Here is a 16,741-nt window from a genome sequence, read left to right on the forward strand (position 1 = left end):
ATTTTAAGCAACTGAAAATATGTGGGTAATTACATGGTGGGCCTTTTGGCCAAAAACAGCCCAAATAAACTGGGATACAAAAGAAGCCCAATAAGGAGTCGGAACAACATCCTTAAATAAAAAATTTAACATATTTACATTTTACATAGTTGGTAATTACATGGTGGGCCTTTTGGCCCAAAATACCCCAAAAAATTAGGATTCAAAAAGAAGCCCAATAAGGGCCATACAAGGGAGGCCCAATATATTTACATGGCTGTTGTTGCGTAAAATTTATTAAAGTTATGGATAAAGTATAATGACACCATCTGAGCAAATTTGACTAATTTTTAGACACAGACACCTTAGTTAGAATTTTCATCCAAACAAAACATTAATATGAAAATTGTTTCTTAATATTAAAATCAGTTTTATTGTAAAATATTAGATATATTAAAATATCAGAATTACCCTTGATTTAATATGAGCCACAAAATAGTACTAATATATTGTGTTTAAATTCATTAATTTTTTCAAGTTATTGTAATATTCGATTGATATGAAAGTTTTACCATAAGTTCCTCTCCATATCTGGTTACTCTCTGAAAAATTTTCGTAGTTTTTGGCCAAATAGATATTTTTATAAAAACTCAACAAAAGCTATTGTCGGGAAATTTCCACTCTTTGAAATTAGATCTTTAATTAATTTATTTGACAGTCTTCTAGTCATCGGCTCATGCCAATTTTTTTTCCTTTCATTTTTATACTTTCACGAGTCTACTTTCCAAAACATTTTTGTTTGCTTTGTTTCGATTTCAAACGAATTTTTTATTCACGGTTGTGCAGATTTTTTTCGCTAACTAAGCACTTCAATGAAGGTTAAATTGGTCTAATTCATAAAGTTGTAAAGTTAAAAAGTCCACTAAATAATTAAAGAGCAAACAAAGAGCCAACCGGCCTAAACAAGAACAGCAACAAACAATCAGGAAGCAAACAACAACAAACAAGAACCACAAAAGCAGCCAAAACAAAAACTCCAAAGAAATTAAACAAGAAGCTAAGACAACCACTGCCATGAGAACCCTAGCTTAAAAAGTTTCAGAAGGAGTAGAAGCCTCTGCACCAACCAACATAGCAAAAACAAATCATAAAATAAGAGAATAAAACTGAAGAAAGGGTTACAGATTTTCTGAGAAACAACACACCAGCAGAAATCACCAAGAAAGAAAAGCAGTAACGAAAGTGACTCACAAGTTAGACCATCGTCAAATCAATTGCTCCAAAACTGCATCTACAAGACTGCCGATGAAAAACAAACCCCCCATATCCCGCACAAGAGGTAGGGACAAAACCCATAGGCGGGATGTGTTATACCAGGCTGCGGAATGTCTCTGTTAACTTTTTAAAAACTTTCATTATCCTAAAAAATAAAAAAAAAAACAACAGTGGCAACACTGTACTTAACCCTAAAATTATTTAGTTTGGATTGGTAGGTGGTCAAAAGAGTATAACTAAAAGTCTTCATATTTTCAGTCATCTTCCACTTGTCAAACTATCTCACTCAAAAATGGCAGAGACGATTCTGTACAACAACATCACAACCGAAATCTTCAACAAGTTGGGTTCAGCGGCTCTCCGCGAGATGGATCTTGCTTGGGGTGTCGACGATGAACCTCACAAACTGAGAGCCATTGTTTCAACCATCAGTGCCTTCATTCTTGACGCGGAGGAGCAACAATTGACCAACCACGAGATCGCAGACGGCTTGCTCCATGACTTCTCCATCGATGTTCTTTGCCGCAAAGTGATGATGGGTCAGAATCAATGGCCCAAGATGGTACGCATTTTTTTCTCCAGCTCAAATCAGATTGGTTTTAGTTCTAAATTGGGTCATCAAATCAGTGTCATTCGGAAAAAACTAGATGTAGTTGGCGAATATAGGAATAAATTTCACTTAGAAGAAGTTATTGGGAGAGAAAATGATAAGATGGCAATTTTGAGGGTTTTGTTAGAAAATGTCCTCAATTTTCAAGAAAATGTTTGGATTGTTTTGATTGTTGGTATTGGAGGAATAGGAAATGTTGCAACTTGCCCAACTAGTATACAATGATGAGAAAGTCACTCAATATTCTACCATGAAGGGGAAGAACCGAAAGTGGTTGGAGGAAAAATCATTCAATCTGCAAGGTTGAAAAAATATTTGCTTGTTTTGGATGATGCATGGAATGAAGATCGTGACGAGGGACTAAATTTGAGAAATCTGTTGATGGGTGGTTCAAAAGGAAGTAAGATTTTAGTAACTACCCACGCTAGACTAGTTGCAAGTATGGCTGAATTTGAGAAATGGTGGTTCAAGAGGAAGTAAGATTTTAGTAACTACCCACACTAGACTGGTTGCAAGTATTATAGGCACAATGACACCATATCTTTTAAACAGCTTGTCGGAGAATGAGTCCTGGCCTTTATTGGTATTCAAACAAGGGGAAGAACCAGAGAGTCCACATCTAGTAGCAATTGGGAAGGAAATTGTAGGGAAGTGTGCTGGAGTTCCTGTTGTCTTAAAGGGCTCTTGGAAGCTTGTTATTCTCTAAAGATACGGAGCAAGAGTGGTTGGATTTCAAAAATGACGATTTGCCAAAAATAGCTCAGGAGGAGAATGTTATTATTCCGATACTAAAGTTGAGTTAGATTACCTTACCTCTTATCTATAGCCATGCTTTAAAGTTTGTTCCTTATACCCAAAAGATCACATAATTGATAAACAAGAGTTGATCTGTTTGTGGATTGCTCATGTGACGTCCCTAGATATTCGTCATTTGAGATTCCAATCCCATTGCTTAAGGCTAACAAACTAAGGATATTCTTTTTGCCAGATCATCTACTCTTACATTGCCCTGTGGTGCACGATTGCTAGAATCTTATCTTCGGATTATTCGACATTTCTCTGGTGATGCCCCGTCCACAAGGGGCATGATTAAAGCGTGGAGGGGATGCTATGTGGGGGGTCATGCTTGCGATTGTTGGAGGACCGTTCCACATTGCGTATGGTGGTGCATATGGAGAGAGAGGAATAACAGATTTTGTGAAGGAAAGGAGGTGTCTACGGCGACTTTGAAACTTCATATCATTTGCTCCATTTTTCAGTTGGGTGAAGGGGATACACTACTCTTCCTTCTGATGATGTTGTCGATTTCTTGGACCCATTGGGTCCATAGGTTCCTGTTTTGTTTTTGTACATGGGATGCGTTCCCCTTTTGAACGCTTTTTTAATGAATTATTACTTATTAAAAAAAAAGGATATTCTTTTTGCCTTCTCAAGGTTGACTTAAGAATCTACACGTCTCAGTTCCAACGTTAATAAGATCACCAATTTCTAAAATGTTACGTATGCTAGATTTGCATCACTTTGGGATCACGACTTTACCGAGTTGCATAAGTAAACCAAAACAATTAAGGTATCTCGATCTTTCTAAAAATATTGAAATCAAGACTTTGTCAAGTTCCATTACCAAGTTGCAAAATTTGCAGACACTAAAACTCAATCGTTGTAGTCAGCTCATAGAATTGCCAAGGGAAATAAGAGACATGGTCAGCCTTAGGCATCTTGAGCTTGATGGATGTAATGATTTGACTTGTATGCCATGTGGACTGGGTGAATTGACTTCTCTTCGGACTTTAACAGTGCTCGAACTGGGTTCAGAACCTGATGGTATATTTCTGGTCAATGTAGGGTTGAGTGAACTTAAAGGCCTAAACAATCTAAGGGGAAGATTACAGATTTTCTCTTTGGGACCAGAGGGTTTAAAATGTGCAACAACAGAACTAACTCAAGAAGAAAACTACCTGAAGGGGATAGTCTACCTCGTCTCATTACAATTATATTGGTCTGATGGCAGCGATCTAAATAGCTATGCTTTCAATGAGTACAGTTAGGATTGCGAGTTAGTGTTTGAAGGTATCCAGCCAAACCCAAATCTGAAAAGGCTGTTTATTGGTGAGTACCATGGTGTAAAGTGTCCAAGTTGGATGACGGTTCACATTGGTTTATCCCTCCCAAATCTTGTCAAACTGCTTTGAAATTGTCACATGTGCAAATATCTTCCACAGTTTGGCCAGCTTCATTCTCTCCAAGTTCTTCAACTTATTTTCTTGTCTTTCCTGGGGTACATAGACAATGGCGCCAGCAGCAGTGGTGGTGTTGACATGTCCCTCTGTTCTTTTTCCTATTCATCAAGCGAAACATTCTTCCCATCCCTGAAGTAGCTTGAACTCTGTCAATTGCCTAGTCTGAAGGGATGGTGAGAACCAACAACTATGACAACAGTGGCAGACCAGCAGCAGCAACATCTTTTTTCACTGCCGATGCTGCCATCATTTCCTCGTCTATCTACATTAATCATCAATGTTTGTGAGGAGCTGACATCAATGCCCGTAAGTCCCCATGTTGAAGAACTCAAACTCAGATGGGTCATTGGGAAGCTACTTAATCAGCTAATGATGATGTCAACCACAACAATCCCTATGATAACAACAGTAAAAACACTGTCCTCATCACCTACTTCATTTGTTCCTTTTTCTAAATTAAAGATTCTGTGCATTGAGGACATTGAGGATCTGGTTACTCTCCTGGAGGAACCATTTCAAAACCTCACTTCTCTCCAGTATCCTAAAATTTTTGGTTGTAGTAGCCTAATTTCTCTGTCAAGATGTATGCAACATCTCACTGCCCTCAAGAAGCTGCAGCCCTTGGGTTGCTATGATTTGTCAAGTGATGATGATGGCACGCAATTTCAAGTCCTTAGGAACCCATCTTCTCTCACAATCAAGTTCAATTCAAAAGTTGGTCTCTCTTCTCAGAGGGCTTCAACATTTTACCACCTTACAGTACCTAGAGATTGGTTGATGTGATTTGAAGTGTTTACCAGAGTGGATATGCAACCTCACATCACTTCAAAAAGTTGTCATTTCCAAATGCTTTTCATTAACATCACTGCCTGAAGGTGTGACATGCTCAACTCACTACGTTACAAGAACTGCGTATTAGCTGTTGTCCTGAACTGTTACATCATTGAGGCCATAAGGCGGTAGAGTTCTCTCATTCCAGATGTCCACGTGTCTTAATTATGCCGATATTGAAGGTATACTTTCTAATTTGAGTTCTTCAATAACCTTAAAATCCAATCTTGCTGTTTCTCATCTTGTTCATTGTTGCTTTCTTTGTCAAATTTCAATTGATCTTTTGATGCTCCCTTTGTTTTCTGCACACAGTACTCAGTGGATAAAATATATTCACAACTCATACTGCAACTATCACCAATAAGCAGCAGGTAATTATCCTCATGCTTTGTTTATCTAATTCTCATTGAATCTGTTTCTTCATAGAATTATGTGAATATATTACATAAACACCTTCCAGAATTATTGTATATATAACAAGGTGATGACATGATTGATCACTCTCTTGGTCATTGGATGAGAAAAGCAAGTCGTTCACTGATGAGCAAACCAAGCCATTCTAGTGAACCTTTCTGTCTGCACCATTAATAATGGTTCAAATTACTTGTCTTTTTGTAATTTCCTTTTATGGAGACTGTTCTTCTCAGTTGGTACTATTAAAATTGTCTTCCTTAATTATTTGATTTTTCTTCTCATCTTTTAGGGAAATGTTGAATCAGTTTCTGCATGTGTTTTGGAGTAGCTTGGATGAATCATCAATGGGTATGATTATACTGCGTTCTGTTTTTGGACTTTGTGCTGTGAATATTCACTAAAATTCCTTCTTCCTATTTATTTTTAACTTTTGATGAAGGGCCTCCTTGTGCCATTTGCTATTTCTTTAGACATGGAAATGAAATAACCATAAATATCATGATAATATCATCATGCAACAATTCTCTTTTTTTCTCTCTTACGTAGTATAATGATTTCTAAAACAAATATTAATTTAAATTTAGTTAGTTATTCAGACTTACATCCTTCTTATCATTCCAGTTTCTTCATTTGATCGGCAACATTCATAGAGAGAGAGATAAGAGAGAAGTAATAAATTGAAAGAAAGAAACGGAAGATACCCCAAGATCTTTCCATTGGTGAGAACCAAAGGAGCTATGTATTGGCAGGCATATGCAGATAGAAAGAGAGAATCTCATCCTCTCCACCGACAAATCTAAGACTCTTCCTATCTATCTACTTCAGAAGGTTAGATTTAAATTTCAGTTGCTATTTCTTTTTTCCTTTTTGTGAATGTCATAGAATAAAGGATCGTCGACCTCTGATTTCCTTTACTATTTAAAGTTCTGAGCTTGTTATGTGATGTTTATAGTTGTTCCCTTCGTCAACATAAAGGTATGCATAAACGTGGTGTCTGTGTTTGTGTGACATAGGGCTTCTGTCTTTAGCCTTTTCATTCTAGAGTAGATTGGGGAGTGGTGAGAGATTCTTCCAAAGGCCAGCAAACTTACTTTGATGTAATCTGTTTTATGTAAATATTTAAAACAGATATATTAGTCAGAAACCCATAGATAGAGCATATATATACATTTTATTGTTATTACCAGTAGACCAGATGAGGCTAGTAAAAGCTTCTGAACAATGGTGCACCCAACCCTAGCTTAAGTGTTTTACATTGTTGACGTTACTTCATGTGCTGCCTTGATATATATGATCTTTTCAGAACCTCGATAGTGACCCAATTCCCATTGCAAGTGCCTTGATTTAATTGCTTTGCTGGGTCATAAACTTAGTTGAGCTGCTTTGATGCCTTTTATTCTATTTGCTAAAAAAAATTCAGGTTTGAAATGAACCAGGTTTGGTTGCTATTACACATTCACAATTTCACAAGTATGGTCATCTTGATCAAATTTCATACTTAGTTTAGGCTTATCTTATGGAATTAGGCTTCTCATTCTAGTTCATCCAAATATATAAACTCATCAATTAATCATCTTTTCATTTTCTACATTTTTTGGAGTGCAGGATCTGTAAAATGTGAAAAGCTAGTCCCCCCACCTTCTGGGGAGGATTAGCTTTTATCTTTTTTGTTGTTCGTCTTAAATACCCTTCATTTTTCACTTGACTTATTTTTAACCAATCCCCCTACTTTCTGATATGCCCAAACCAAGAGACTAGCAGTAGCATCCAACAGACCGAAAACATGAAATATGACCTTGAGCTTTTCCTACAGTCATCTTCTCTGCAAAAATTCTGGTCTCTATCTCTAGTGGTAATGATCTCTTTCTTTGTCGAAATCTCATCTTTCTTTTTGTCAGAATTCATGGTCTCCATCATTGCCAGTGATCATATCTAGATCAAGTGCAAAGATCGTGGTAACAGATTATCCTTTTACAATGTATATGGAGTTTTATTTTTAGCATGTTTGGTGTTTTTTGGGTAATGCCTAAACACTCCTCTCAATTGATTAACACTTGGAAAAGGTGTCCTGTCAAAGAACAAGCTCGCGATTATTGGAAGATTGTTCCACATTGTTTCTGGTGGTGTTTGTGGCGTGAGAGGAATAACAGATCCTTTGAAGGAAAAGAATCGTCTTTAGCTAATTTAAAATTTCATATTCTTCGTTCTTTGTTCTGTCATGTAAGAGGAAGTACATGCTCCTCGATTGATGATTTCTTTGATCTCTTGGATTCTATTGGTCCTTAGACCTTTTTTCTTGTATTAGGGACGCGTTCCCCTTTTGAACGTTTTTCTAATATATTTTTACTTTAAAAAAAAAAAAAAAAAAAAAAAAGAAAAAAAGAAAAAAAAAGAAATTGTATATGGAGAACCAATAAAATGCCTGTTTGGCGTTGCTGTTAAAATGAAAAAAGCACTTTTATTAGTAGAGCTGTCATAAATTGCTGTTAGTAAGAAGCATGTTAGGTGTTTGGTGATACATCATATAAAGTACTTTTCACTATTTAAATGCTTTTTAATTTGTTTGGTAACAATATTGGTTAAAGCACTTCTATTACTAATTTTACAATAATGCCCTTTAACAGAGTGTTACTATATTTGATAATAGCATGACTTTATAAAAGACGGGATGAAATTGTCTTTATAAAAAATAAAGGGGATAAAATCGTATAATGAAAAACAGTTGCCTAAAATTTGCAACCTCTACTTAAAATGCAGTTTTCAAAGTTGGAAATTTTAGCTTCAATCAAAAGCTCTACTGAGCTAAAATTGGTAATCAATAAAAAGTGCTTTTAATAGTAACCAAACACAATAACACATCTAAACGCAAAAGTGCTTTGGAGGTACAGCCTCGCTTCTATGTTCCGATCTGCAATGTGCATGTTCGATAAGTTTTGTCTATGTTCTCTGAAGTACCAGCAGAATTTCTAGTTTGTTATATTCACATGTGAGATATGATATTTTTGGCTTATATGTATGAGATGAATGCAAGTTATTTTTGACGAGTTAAAATTTATGTTGCCTAGTTAATTAGCTGGATTTAGGTCCTGGTCCATGTATGTTCATGTTCTTATTCTTGAGGAATATGCTCAAAGTTTCTTGTTTTGAGCTTTTAATTAATTAATTTTTTTTTTTTTTTTGAAACTATTGATAATAGGACAAACATCTAGGGTGTGGTGTCAACCATTTTTCTTTATTTGAGTCATTGCATGAATATTGGTAAATTGGTGGATTCTAGCTTTGAAATTTAGTACGTGCTTATCTTATTGCTGTTGAATCTTGGGTTTCAAAGACTTTGCAGTTTGCCTATTGAATGCATTTCGTTTTGCTGCCATGTTATATCTGGGAGTTGGTTATTTCTTTAATGTTTACCTATGCTAATGTGCTATTTAAATTGGCATTTGTAGATGTTGTCTACAACTATGTTTGGCAGCAATTTATCTTAATTCCGAGGTTTATTTGCTATGCCTGCTTTGTTATAGTCTGAATTGGTTCCTTCTGCACTTGCTTATGATTGTATCAGATGAATGTAAGATTTTTCCTTGAGCAATAGGCTCATTCTTAATCGCTTTGCTTTGATTTAAATTTTCTTCGAATTTTTAGTGTGGTGAGGGTGGATGAAGTATTATCATTGTTGGATTGAGTTTGATGAAAGAAGTTTAATAGTGTGTGCGCGCTAAGTGATAGATCTTTCCAGCTAATTGTTTTAAGAATTAATCCTTTTATATGTAGTGTTTCATTTTCAATGGGATAGAATTAGATGATTTTTTTTTTTTTTTTTTTTTAATATTTGTTTGTGTATGTGTCTACTTGCTAGTTGCCTCTAAACAACATGTACTTAAAAAGGGGTTAAAGAATCTTAGATCAGTTCCCCCCCCCCGGCCGCCCCCCTCCTAAATATCTTAGATCAGTTTTGATCCCAGTAGAAATAAGTTTATAAAGTGTGATTTAGTTTCTTTTCTTTTTAATGGATGCTTGTCAGTTTAATGTTAAAAGAAAGAATCTTCTTATATGATTGAAGGCAAGCACTGTTCTATGTAGTTAGAAGAAATCCTCGATCAATTTTAAGGTTTGGAGTGTAACACCCATGAAACCACTATTATGCATATGGTCTGTGAAGCTAATTGTTTTAAGAATTAATCCTTTTCTATGTAGTGTTTAGTTTTCAATGGGATAGAATTAGATGATTTTTTTTTTTTGTTTTAATATTTGTTTGTGTATCTACTTGCCAGTTGCCTCTAAACAACATGTACTTAAAAAGGGGTTAAAGAATCTTAGATCAGTTTTTTTTTTCCCCTCCTAAATATCTTAGATCAGTTTTGATCCCAGTAGAAATAAGTTTATAAAGTGTGATTTATTTTCTTTTCTTTTTAATGGATGCTTTGTCAGTTTAATGTTAAAAGAAAGAATCTTCTTATATGATTGAAGGCAAGCACTGTTCTATGTAGTTAGAAGAAATCCTTGATCAATTTAAAGGTTTGGATTGTAACACCCATGAAACCACCATTATGCATATGGTCTGTGAAGCACCTGAAAAAATGACATGGGCCCATATGTAGAATTTTCCTCATGCAAGTTCTTATTTATTAGTATTTGCTTTATTACAATTTAAGGTTTAATCAAGATAGGATTGGGCCTGGACTGTTGAAATAGAGCTAGAACATAGTTCCACCACTTTCATTATGTCAGTCAAACCCAGTCCCATTTGTAACAAAATTATGTTCCTCAAAATGATCCCACGGTTGTTAAGAAGGCTATCCAATGCATGGTCTTATTAGGTTATATGACAAACATTCATTTATTGAGTACTCTTATGATTCTAACAGTTACATATGTCTGTTATGTTGATTCAAGCCATGGATTTGATTTTGATCTATGTTAACATGCATTTCAAAACATTTACTGCATTTTCAGCCCATTTTGTTTCGATTTGTTGTTCTGGGATTTTAGGCTGTTTTTTTGTTCAATCCAACACGGGAATGCGATTTGGATATCATTGTCTTGGGTTTGGTAGCAAGATTCAGAGACTTGCATAGGTTTTTAGCCATTTTCTGGGCTGGGACTGGGTGTTTCAGCATTGGAATTACGTTTTGCTATTGTTCAATACTGTTTGCTACTATTCAACACTGTTTGGAACTGTTCAGCATTGTTTGACACTTTTGCTACTGTTTGGATATTGCTAAGCACTGTTTGGTTGTTTTTCAGCACTGCTACTGTTCATGTGCAGATTCATCCTATATGATTTATTTGGAATGGGAAAGACTTTAATTGTTGATTATTGAATCTAGAACAAATTATTTGACTTCACTGTTGGTCTAATTTGTATTTGGTTGTGTATTTCTTGCTAAGGCTGTAAGCTTTCAATATGGTTTCACATTTGTTTTGCCTTATTGGACATTTGTTGATAATTGTTTTTGTTCTTTCCTTTTCTGGTCCAGCTTTTCCACATGGCTGAGTATATACCACAACCTTATTTTCGGGATGGTTCTTGTTGTGGCCATGGCGGCCGTGGTTTTTGTGGTAGTTCCCATGATGGTGGCTGTCCTAGTGGACGTGGTGATAAGAAGTGTAAGCATTGTGTTGGTTCAAATCATACTAAACCTTCTTGTTGGGAAAATTGTGGCAAGCCAAATGTTGTACTTCAGGCTGTCGATCGTATCAGTTCTAGACATATAGCTTCCATTTCTGATTCTCAAGATGCACTCATTACTCAACTTAGAGTGCTTATTTAGAAATTGTGTAAGTACTCTTTCTTCTACTTACACCTATTCAATCTTCTTTGTCATGAGTCATTGACTTTGGAGCTAGCTCACACGTCTGGTACATTATCTATTTTTTTCTGATTTGAAACTGATTAAGAATCACATTGTTTTAGCGGATGGTTCCTCTTGGCCTGTTCTTGGAAAAGGTGTCCTTCACCCTACCGATTCATTATCATAATCTTTTAGTCTCTATGTTCTTAATTTTCATTTTAATTTGATTTCTCAAGTCTATTAACTAGAGAATTACACTGTTTCATAACATTTTGCCCCACTACATGTGTTCTTTAGGACCTTAGTACAAAAAAAAATGATAGGTTCAGGACACGAGTAGGACGAGTTATATTACTTGGATATTGGTAAACCTCAAATTGAGTCTAAGTTGTTATAGGCACGCCTAGGCTCCAAAAAAGCTCCAGGCTCGTCAAGGCTCGGCTAAAGCGTCTCAACCTACTACAGGCATACCCCTTCAATCAGGCTCACACGAAGCTCTCAACTCACGCTTTTTAGTAGGCTCCAGGCTCAAAAAAGGCGTGCCTTGTATTTTAAAATCATTTATTAATACATTTTGTTTTTTACTTAATGACTACTAAATTAAAAGGTTCTATATCATATATCGTATTGTTTAACCCTATGAAATATTTGACAAAATTCATAAATTTATGGTTCACTACTTACATTAACTACAATTACTGCCTAATTATGAATATATATAATAATATATATTTAAATATGTATTATTATATACACACGCCTTACTTCGATCAGTCTCATGCCTTATACTGCACCTTGCGCTTAGGCTCCGGAAGGCCTTTGGTGCCTTAGTGCACCTTGAGCCTTTAACAACTATCTCTTGTCATCAGATTTAAGTGCTACGTCTCTCTTCTTCAGTGGCATTTTCGTTTAGGTCACCCATCTTTGGCAAAGTTGCCGTTAGTTATTTCTACATTGAGTCGTGTGCCTGTTTTAGAGTGTGAAGTTTGTCAATTAGACAAGCATCATCGTAGTTCCTTCCTAAGTCGTACTTAGAGTTGTCAAACCGAGTCCTTTGATTTAGTCCCACAAAGATATATGGGATCCTTCTCGAACTATTAGTTTGAATGGATTTCGATATTTTGTTATCTTTGTTGATGATTATTCTTGAATGATATGGCTATTCTTGATGAAAGAGAAATTTGAGTTACCTTGTATTATTACTAAATTTTATAATGAAATTCTTAGTCAATTTCGTAAACGTATTAAGTTTCTTAGATCTGATGCGTTGGAGTATCCACAGTCTGACATGAATTTCTCTTGTTTTATTGTGGTATTATTCATCAGACTAGTTGTGCTCACACTTCTCTACAGAAGAATGGTGTTGTTGAACAAAAGCATCGTTATCTGTTGGATGTTGCTTGTACCTTGTTATTCAATATGCAAGTGCCAAAACATTTTTGGGCTGATGCAGTTCTTAGTCCATGCTATCTCTTTAACCATATGTCCTCTGCTGTTGTAAATAACTAGACTCCCTTTTCTCTTTTCTATCCTGGCGTCTCTCCTTTTCAGCTCACTCCTTGTGTTTTTGACTCTGTAACCTTTGCTCATATCTTAGATCCTGGTCAGGACAAATTGTCTCCATGTGCTCGTAAATGTGTTTTTCTTGGAGATTCTCACACTCAAATGGGTACTATTGTTACAATCTAGAAACTTTGAAGTCATGAGAGTGTTTTAATGTATAAAGTTAGAAACTTTGAAAGAAAATGAGAGTTTTGAGTTAAAAATGTTAGTGTCGTTGCTACCTTTTTTTTTTAAGTCCATTGCTTTCTTTTCGTCATCTCATTAGAGTTTGTACCTGATCACATCTTTGTTCGTGAGAGGAAGCTTTCCTTATCTTCTCCTACCCTTCGAATGCCATTGGCTCCACCTTCTAATTTGACCCCTACGATGCCAGTAGCTCCACCTTCGAATCCTCCTTTGCAAGTTTATCGGTGATCTAGCTCTCGACCCAATGTTTCTTATGGTTCGGACATGACATCTTCTCCACCATAATTTCATCTTTCTCCATCCACTTCAAATAACTTACCCGTTGCATTGTGTCAAGGTAAACGTTGTTGACTCAACATTCTATTGCTAATTTTGTGTCATTTGCTCATCATGTTTCTGCCTCGCAATCTTTTGCTTCTATGTTGTCCTTTATTTTAGTCCCTTTCTCTATCAGCAAGCTTTATCTTTGTTTGGATGGAAACACGTTATGGATGAGGAAATGAGTGCCCTTGACAAGAATCAAACTTGGAAGCTTATTGTTCTTCCACCTGGAAACAGACTGTTGGTTGTCAGTGGGTTTATACCATTAAATATCTTCTTGATGTTTCCGTTAAGCGCTTTGAGGCACAGTTAGTTGCCAAAGAATACACAATAGGGTTGACTACCTAGAGACTTTTTGTGACGTCCCATATCGCTTGGGGGAGAGGTCCATGTAGACGCGTTTTGAGCAAAACCGTGAGCACCAAGAGGAGAAAGTGCAATGCGGACAATATCTACACGGTGTGAGGCGAGTCGTGACAATGGTATTAGAATCAATCCCTAACCGGAAATGTGGGGAGTGTGCACAAGCCCACGAGGGTCACACTAGCGAGGACGCTGGGTCCCACATCGCCTGGGGAGAGAGGTTTGATGACACTTACTGATGAGGAACGGGGTGTTATTCACACACATGAGTTGCACGTGTTCCAACGCTACTTTTAGAGAAGACGGAAAGAGAAATAAAATTGGGAATTTTAATAATTTAGGGTTTTATTTATGCTTATTGTTATATTTGATCATGTTTGAATTTTAGGGTTATTTTGGTATTTTTATGTTTGGTTAGGGTTTGCTTAATAATTTGCCTATTTAAAGGCTCCTTTGTAAGTAGAGAACTTAGTTTTGAGAAATTGAATATTATCGTTGAGTTTGCAAACTCCCTTTGTGTCTCTCCTCCCTTGTTCTTGTTGTTCTTAATCCCTCCGTCGATCTATCCTACCTCCTTCAATCTGATTCTCATCCTTATTCGTCTGTTTTCTCTCTTCCTTCGTCTAGCCTCATCTTATCTTCTCATCCTCATCCCCTTCTTTCCTTCTAGTTATTATAAGTTATTACTTGTCCTGCTTCAATTGGTATCAGAGCAAAAGATCCAAGTCCGAGTAAAGTATCAAGTCCAATTGAGTATGTCCATGAGTTTCATGCCAATATAAGACGACAAATTATTTTGAGTAATAAAAATTATGAATTTATTGCATGTGCTCATATTAGGAATCAGAAGTTCATTAATGGAGATTACATTTTTATTTGTGCATCACCACAACCTTATAGCTCCTTTGAGACTTTGCAAGCCCAAATCAATCGATATCTCCACATCACTCCCAATTATAGACCTTATGCATATTTATTTGACTTGACATCGGATAATAGTATTAGTCCAATTTTTTAAGTGAAGTATTTGATGCCTAACCGAGGTACCTTTGAGCCTCTGGTGGTGTTAGCTTGTGCTTCTACAGGTGGAATTGCATTTTCTTCGGCATCAACATTTGTCCTCCCATCATGTCAGCTATCACATTTGAACTGGATTAAGGGTATTATCGATGGTCAGAGTGAGTCACAATGGATGTATTATCCAGTTTTAGACGTTTCATGGATTACAGTTGAGTCTTGCCATGTTGATACGAGCTATTTCAAGCAATACTTTCCGTTTAACTCTTTGAAGAAGAGTTCTTCTCAGCTGAGGAGAATTGGTGGGGAACGGGGTGTGATTCGCACACATGAGCTACATGTGTTCCAACACTACTTTTGGAGAAGAGGGAAAGAGAAATAAAATTGGGGATTTTACTTTTTAGTAATTTAGTGTTTTATTTATGCTTATTGTTATATTTGATCATGTTCGAATTTTAGGATTATTTTGGTATTTTTATGTTTGGTTAGGGTTTGCTTAATAATTTGCCTATTTAAAGGCTCCTTTGTAAGTTGAGAACTCACTGTTGAGAAATTGAATATTATCGTTGAGTTTGCGAACTCCCTTTGTGTCTCTTCTCCTTTGTTCTTGTTGTTCTTAAACCCTTCGTCTATCTATCCTATCTCCTTCAATTTGATTCTCATCCCTATTCGTCCGTCTTCTCTCCTTCGTCTAGCCTCATCTTATCTTCTCATCCTCATCCCTTTCTATCTTTCTAGTTACTATAAGTTATTACTTGTCCTGCGTCACTTATATGTGTGGACACCCCTTAACCATGTAGATGCGTTTTGAGCAAAACTGTAAGCACTGAGAAAAGAGTGTGCAAAGCAAACAATATCTACACGGTGTGGGGTGGGTTGTGACACTTTTTCTCCTGTGGCCCACCTCAACTCAGTTTCCCAACTCAACTCAGTTTCGGTCCTCCTGCTTGTTGCAGTTTGTTGTTCTGGCCTTTTTATCAACTTGATATAAAGAATGTCTTTCTACATGGAAACCCACAAGAGGAAGTTTACAAGGACCAACCGCCTGGTTATACGGTTCCTGCTAGTGACACACAAGATTATAACACCACTTCTGTTTATTTTGAGAAGTGTAATTGTTCCTTGGAATTAATCAACAATTCTTTCTTATTGTAGGTGTATCTGTTTATTTCCTCTCAGAGGATTGCTGGTTGCAGAACTAATTAAGAAGGCCTACAAGATGCTCTCAAGCTTGGTGGATGGAAGAGCCCTTTGCGCCCATCCTTTCAATTGTTCTAGCTGCCCTCTCCTTACTTCTAGCCTACTTGCTGCTAGGTTACTTGCTCACGCTCGACTCAGATTGTACTGGCACAAAGGAAAAAGATCAAATTTAGCCATAGTCCTGAGTGAGATAAGAAAACCTCTTTTATCCGTAGTCTTGAGTTGTTGGATGGGAACCTGGATGGAGCAATGTTATGTGAAAAGGATGGGAACCTCTTATTTCAATTAATGTGGGTGTATTAATACATGACGAATTTGGATGTAAAATTTACTTTGAATTTGAATACTATGAATGAAGCTTTTGGTGGTTATGAAATTTTGTTGTGTGGTTTTGCAAATTAATGATGGTTTGCGTGTGAGATACTTATGTGCAGTAAGTATGTGCTCGTGGTAAAAACAAAACAGGTCTCAAATATTTTGGTCAAATTGGTGAAATAGGAAATGTGATTTGCTTCACCTATATCTTCTTGCCTTCTCTTTCGAGTGTGGGTTCAATTGGATGAATCTGTCACAAGCTCCCCGCCTTGTAAGTTGACCGATTTCTAGATGATAGTGAATCCTGGGTAGGTGTTGGCCCAAGAAACAAGTGAACCCATGTGTCTGGAACAATAACAAGATGCAATCACGTGCTTGCATGTGACTTCTCGATAATTGGATAATACCTTTTTCTTTCCAACTTTTATCTACCAAACCGATTCATGCACATTAACAAAATAATATAAAATAAACAGTTGAGTTTTCCTTTCTAGCTTGTATCTAACAAAATTATTTGTTTATTATGGATTTGTAGATGATCAGAAGACTTTGGAGAGAGCATAACTGAAGTCTTCAATCTTCATTCATTCAGTACCTGAGTTTTCTCTGATCTTTCACTCTCACAAACTCTCATT

General features: G+C 36.4%; 1 long non-coding RNA gene across 2 annotated transcripts; it reads left to right on the top strand.

Annotated features, from left to right (window-relative positions):
- The first annotated feature begins 1,419 nt into the window (after positions 1-1,419).
- On the top strand, positions 1,420-16,167 carry LOC132267044 (uncharacterized). Of its 2 annotated transcripts, XR_009468830.1 has the most exons (6): positions 1,420-5,117; positions 5,248-5,306; positions 5,639-5,697; positions 5,971-6,177; positions 10,827-11,127; positions 15,747-16,167. It is a non-coding gene; the product is annotated as an uncharacterized LOC132267044 (long non-coding RNA). The 2 variants fall into 2 exon arrangements; XR_009468831.1 differs by lacking the exon at positions 10,827-11,127 and having other exon boundaries at positions 1,422-5,117.
- Positions 16,168-16,741: the final 574 nt, after the last annotated feature.

Source organism: Cornus florida, unplaced genomic scaffold (genome assembly GCF_030987335.1).
Source record: "Cornus florida cultivar Cherokee Brave unplaced genomic scaffold, ASM3098733v1 CherokeeBrave_3.0.0_Hap2_Chr07, whole genome shotgun sequence".
NCBI lineage: Eukaryota > Viridiplantae > Streptophyta > Magnoliopsida > Cornales > Cornaceae > Cornus > Cornus florida.